Genomic DNA, 7,066 nt, shown 5'->3' with positions numbered 1-7,066 from the left:
ATGATTATATAGTTCATGTTACGAGCTTCGTTTTGGTATGTGGTTCGCTTGAATCCGATGTACGGTTTAGGAGAAAGGACCGTTTTAAGTAACGGCATTTCGCGACCAAACCATTACCCCTCGCCTTACTTTGAAACCTTGGTTAAGGCCCTTAAATGACTAATTGGAGTATAAAACAATTATGTAAAGTGGATTAGGCAGTTGGTAGGGTACTCGCGAAAGAATCGCCTTAAAACTCTTAATGGTTAATTTATTAAAAATGGTGGAGCCGAGGGTACTCAAGCGACTTAAGTGAATCGTTAAGCGCAAAAGCGAACGTTAGGGTCTAATTGGTTAAAGTATAGATTCTTAAGCGACTTTGGTTTAATTCCAACTTATATGTTGTTTATAGATTACCAGACTCGGCCCAAGCCTTTTATCACCCCCAGTCGCTCGAGCAAGTTTTCTACCCGTTATACTGTTGTTGTGATGTATATATGTATATGCATTATCTTGTGATAGATGCATGATGGTTAATTAGCAAATCTTGCGATATATTGGAGCATGCTGATTTGGTTTAAATGCATGTCTGTTTCATAATCTTGATATCTATCTGTTGATTCCAATTCTTATAATTGCATAATACCTATGCTAGAGATAAGCAGTAGTTGCGTATACCCTTAGTATAGGGGACCCAAAGGCGAACATTTTCTAAAACCGGGAGTCGATGTTCCCGAGTATATTATATATATATTTATATATATATATAGATATAGTTTTCAAAACTATTAATCGAATAAGGTTTATTCGAAAACTTTATTTTATTTAATGAATATTATCTTGAATATTCATTCGAGGACTTATGACTCGGTTTATTTTATTTAATGAATATTATCTTGAATATTCATTCGAGAACTTATGACTTTGTTTTTTCTATTTACTGAATATTATTTTGAATATTCATTCGAGGACTTATGACTCCACTTATTTACTAAATAATATTCTTTATTTTATTAAAGAATAATGTTTCGATAATCAAACTTATTTTCGATTATTCAAATAAAGATCGTACTTCTTATAAGTATACCTTTGGTTATTTATTATTCGTTCCAAGTACGAGTTTTAAAACTTCTACTTCAAATTATATATATAGAGATTATCCTTATGGGAATATTATTTAAATAATAATATTCAGATATTTTCTAATATATCGGGACTGATTTATTTCATTAAATCAGCATTACTCCAAATATTCTTAAAAATATTTTCGAGTCTTCAAAATGATTTTAAAAGTTAGAGCGGATCCCAAAACTCATTTTTATATTTAAGATCTTCCTTTCAAAGGGGATTTAAATACTCGCTCAAAACCTGAGGGATCCGGCTCTGTGGTGTATTTTATATTCGCAACGAGGTTGCTGTTTTGATAAATGAATTGATTACTTACCCAACATTCGGGAAGTAAGTCCATCTATTGAGTCGGCATAAGCAATGTGGGCTCAGTGGGCGTCCATGAAAGTGTAAGTGGCTCATTGGGAGTCCATCAAATGCGTAAGTGGCTGAGTGGCAGTCCAGCATGAGGTCTTATTGCGGCCAGGGTGATGACCAGTGGGGAATTCGTCCATCTACTAGTAGAAAAGGTTACTTATTGGTATCTTTGCCTGATCAGCAAGATATCGGGTTTATGCCAAAATTCTTTTCTTTCCAAAATTCATTGGATATTACAAACTCTGTTCATACTTTACATGACAGAGGTTTCCAGGAAATGTATAAGAGATATATATGTGGATATATATATCGGGACTTAATGAAGTATCTTATACTTTCATTTTATTCAATAATATTTTAAAGATTTAATCTATTCAAGTCTTAACTTGTGGTCTCATCTATGTGATGAATTTCAAAAACTTATTATACTTTGAACAGTGGTAGTTCAAGTAGTTTTCTAAAATGGTATAAGTATAGTGAAGTAATTGGTAACTTCATCTTCCTTTAAGCTTATATCCAATAAGTAATTACCTTACACTTGATAAAGGGTTCTAGTAAGTTATCTATTTAGATACTTGCATTATTGTTTACACTATATATTATCTTGCGAGCTGTAATGCTCACTCTTGTTTCATTTCTTCATCACACAACAACAGTTAGGAAAGATGGTCAGACTCAAGCAGACCCAGCGCAAGCGCGTGGGAAGCGCCCCGCGTCTTCCCGTTGATATCGTAGCTGCTATAGCTGCAAAGGTAGATCTATTTGTAGATCAGGCATTCTACTTTTGGGAATCAATTATGTATAATTATAACTTGTGGCAGATAATGGCAATTAACTGTAAACTTATCAAGTAATCATTTTGGATTGTAATAACTTTTAAATTGTGGATTCAAGGACTTGTACTTATTTCAATTTCATCTCTGAGGCTATAACGTGTTGTGGTGTGTGTTAGTGTGGGGTCAGAGCATGAGGTTATTTATTATTAATTAAGTTAAGTGATATTGTGGAAAGAAAGACCGTGACGACCCGGATCCCCGACCCCGGATCTGGGGGTGTTACAGAAATGGTATCAGAGCTAAGCGTTATAAACCTCAGAGATGATGCGACGATATAATAATAAACTCACAAAGATAATAAGAACTCTTGCCAAGTTCATAGTCGGACTACTTAAAGTAGCACTGACAGTTAAAACCCTTACGGGAACCCTTATAAGTATCATGATAGTAACTTAGCTCGTTTAATGTGTAGGCACATGAGATAGAGGACCCAGAGATGTTCGAGCGTGAGCATGATGAGGCACTGCTAGATGCCTAGGATTGGGAGGAGCCTGAGATGGAGGAGGAGGAGGAGGAGGAGGACCCCTCAGAGGAGTCAGAGACGGAGGTTATTGCGAGTTCAGATGAGGAGGACCCAGATGAGATCCTAGTAGTTGAGGAGCATGTTGGAGCTATGGTAGAGTGCACTGGTACCCCTTTACCCTCACTTTCGGTGGTCAGAGCTCCTACCCCTCCACCACTATCTTGGAGACCCTATGATGACAGCTCTGAGACCCATACTCCTGAGCCTAGGCAGACCGAGGAGGCACCCCCAGCGGCTCCGGATTCACCACCTCTCGACCCTGCCCATAGACAGTCTTTGTTAGCTCACGGCTATGTTCAGGATGTACTGAGGACTCGAGTGGCTGTTGCTGAGGCTCGGCTGGATGAGGTCAGGAGGGAGTTGGAGGTGGAGAGGGCTGGTCGGCGTGCCCGAGTTTATGAGGCCAGAGCTACCATACCCCGATCCCTGAGGAGGGAGCTGAATGGGATAGAGCTCACGGCCCGTGCGAGACTCCGGTCACTCTAGGGGGACAGGCATGGCAGGATCTCTAGGAGGCAGGCTGACTACATCTTCCATCGTGCGATGGAAAGGTTATGGGAGCTGACCCGCTCTGGTGTGTGATTCGGGACCAGTGATGGGGTAGTCTAGTCGTCTAGTTAGTCGAGGCCATAGTAAGAGCCAATTTTCCGGGATAGTTGACTTGTATATAGTATCCCTTTCTCTGACTAGACAGATAGACTCTTGTGTATCACTTTTTGGCAGATGGCTGTAGAACTGTTGTACTTTTGACCAGATCAAACTATGTATTTCTCGCATTATGTATATATCTGTTTCCTTTCAATTCAGTTCCTGAGTGACGAGATCACTGTTTTTATCATTATTATTACTGCACTTCTTATTAGAACTGTCATAATATAATAGAATTGCGAGATACATTCTCCCCATTATAGAAACTGTGCAAGGCACAATTTTATGTATGATTGTGACCTAACGTTGAATTTCCCAAAAATTTATCAGTATCATGCCGCCAAGAAAGATTGGAACTAGGGTGAACCCTGGATCTGAGGACCAGGGAAGCCATAACCAGGACGGTAAGAACCAAGAACACAGTGAAGAGGAAGATGAGGATTATGTTGAACAGGATGACTCCCTGTATGAAGAGGAGGAGGAAACATATGATGTTGAAGGATTTGAGATAGAGGCTGAAGAAGGAGAAACTGAGGTTGAGCAACCAGTACTAAACCCAGGCATGGATCTCATGGGACAGTTCATGCAACTACTAAGGCAGAACTTGGAACGCCAATCCAACCCACCCCCTCAAGGAAATAACAATGTTGTGGCAAACTCTTTTAGGGCTTTCAAGTCCCTTAAGCCCCCTGAGTTCCACGGATCAGCCGACCCAGTTGAGGCAAGGGCATGGCTAAAGGAAATGGAGAAATCCTTTGAGATTCTGAGTACCGATGAGGCACAGAAGACTATATTTGCTACCTACCTTCTGAAATCAGAGGCCAACTACTGGTGGGAGGCCAAGAAAAATATGGAGACCGATGCTATCATAACCTGGGAGAGGTTCAGTCAGTTGTTTTTGGGAAAATATTTCCCGAGGTTTATGGAGAACCAGATGGAGCTCAAGTTCTTGGAGTTAAAGCAGAATAATTTATCTGTGGCAGAGTACGAAGCAAAATTTACTGAGTTATCAAGGTTTGTGCCGGAGTTTGTGAGCATCGAGGAAAAGAATGCTAGAAGGTTTCAGCAGGGACTGAAACCATGGATTCAGAATAGGGTGGCAATCCTTGAGCTTACTAATTATGCCACTCTGGTGCAAAAGGCAATAATTGTAGAAGCCAGAAGTGAACAGATGCAGAAGGAAAGAGAGAAGAAGGGAATAAAGAGGAAAAGTATGAGTATGGGTGGAGGTTCCGTAGGAGGGAGCCTCCCAACTAGATTTAATAGATGAGCAGTGTCCCTACCAGGAAGGAGCACTGGGTTTAAGCGGCCAATGAGTGTGAATGTGAGCCAGAGCGACCAGAAGTCAGGAATGTCATTTTCCAACCAGTCTTGACCCCCATTGCCATCCTATAACACTTGTGGAAGGATGCATACTGGGGAGTGTAAAGGAAAGCCAGTAACCTGCTTTAAGTGCGGTCGAGAGGGTCACTATTCAACTAAGTGCCCTTCATCAACCCCTGTTGTCATTCCAACCACTATTTGTCATCAGTACGGACGCCCGGGTCATTGGAAGAGGGAATGCCCCATGAACAAACCAGCAGCTTCAGGAGTAAGCAGAGCTGCTTCTAATAAGCCACCTACTGCGAGGACTTTCAACATGACAGTCCAAGATGCTATGAAAGACTCAGATGTGATAGCAGGTACCCTTTCTCTAAATTCAATCAGTGCAAATGTTTTATTTGATTCTGGAGCAACTAAATCTTTTATATCGAAGGACTTTGCGCATAAATTAAGACTTAAGGCTGAACCCTTGATAGAACCCTTACAAATAGAAATAGTCAACCATGAAATTATTGCTGTTACCAGATTCACCCCGCCTGTGAGTTAGGCATAGGGGAACAATCTTTTAGTGTTGATCTGATTCCTTTTAAATTAGGGGAGTTTGATGTAATTTTGGGAATGGACTGGCTATCTAGCAATGATGCTCAGATAGACTGTAAGGGGAAGAAAGTTAAGTTGAATATCCCAGGGAAGAAAGAAGTCATATTTAGAGGAAAGAGGCAGACACAGAAATTTTTGACCATGGCCCAGGCCAATAAGATGCTACGAAAAGGAAATGAGGCTTACCTAGCCTATGTGGTGGACACGCAGAAGGAGGTGCCCAACATGCAAGATATCCCGGTAGTCAACGAATTTGAAGATGTCTTCCCACAAGACCTTCCAGGATTACCACCCGATAGAGTGATTGAATTTGCCATTGAGTTGGCCCCAGGGACGGCGCCAGTTTCAAAGGCACCCTACCGGTTAGCCCCATTAGAAATGAAGGAATTAGCTACCCAATTGCAGGAACTTTTGGATAAGGGTATGATAAGACCCAGTGTGTCTCCGTGGGGAGCACCAGTGTTATTCGTTAAGAAGAAAGATGGGAGCATGAGGCTGTGCATCGACTACCGAGAGTTGAACAAGCTAACCATAAAGAACAGGTACCCGTTACCTAGAATAGATGATCTGTTTGACCAGCTCAAGGATGCTGTTTATTTTTCCAAGATTGACCTGAGAACTGGATATCACCAACTAAATATTAAACGCGAAGAAATTCCCAAGACCGCGTTCCGTACCAGGTATGGGCACTATGAGTTCTTGGTAATGTCCTTTGGATTAACCAACGCCCCAGCGGCTTTCATGGATTTAATGAACAGAGTATTCAAGAAGTACTTGGACAAGTGTGTGATAGTTTTTATCGATGATATTTTAATCTACTCAAGGACCAAGGAAGAACATGCAGAGCATTTGAGGATAGCTCTAGGAATACTCAGAGAGGAGCAGTTATTTGCCAAATTCTCGAAGTGTGAATTCTGGCGGAATGAAGTACAGTTTTTAGGACATGTGATCAATAAAGAAGTAGTATTGGTGGACCCCTCCAAGATAGAGGCGGTCACAAATTGGGAAAGGCCAACCACACCCACAGAGGTAAGGAGTTTCATAGGATTGGCCGGCTACTATCATAGATTTGTACAGGACTTTGCGAAGATCGCAGCCCCTTTGACACGACTTACTCGTAAGATAAAGAAGTTTGAATGGACGGAAAAATGCGAGAACAGTTTTCAAGAATTAAAGAAAAGGTTGGTAACGGCCCCGGTGTTGGCATTGCCAGACGGAAAAAGGAGATTTTGTGAAATATAGTGACACATCGCACAAAGGATTAGGGTGTGTGCTTATGCAGCATGGTAAGGTGATTGCGTATGCGTCAAGACAACTGAAGGAATACGAGATTAGATATCCTACTCATGACCTTGAGCTCACGGCAATAGTTTTTGCCCTAAAAATTTGGAGGCACTACTTGTATGGAAAGAAGTGCGCGATTTTCACAGACCATAAGAGCCTCAAGTATATATTTACGCAGAAAGAGCTCAACATGCGCCAGAGGAGATGGTTAGAACTAATCAAGGACTATGATTGTGAGATTCTCTATCATCCAGGGAAAGCCAATGTGGTGGCTGACGCCCTTAGCAGGAAGGAAAGACTCAAAATGATAATGACTTCGGAGGAATTGATAAGGGATTTCGAGAGAATGGAATTAGAAGTAAAGGTAACCGGAGCCGGAACTAAAAAG

The sequence above is a fragment of the Apium graveolens genome, chromosome 1, assembly GCF_009905375.1.
Source record: "Apium graveolens cultivar Ventura chromosome 1, ASM990537v1, whole genome shotgun sequence".
Taxonomy (NCBI): Eukaryota; Viridiplantae; Streptophyta; class Magnoliopsida; order Apiales; family Apiaceae; genus Apium; species Apium graveolens.
The sequence above is the reverse complement of the archived record's forward strand: the minus strand, read 5'-3'. Positions refer to the sequence as shown.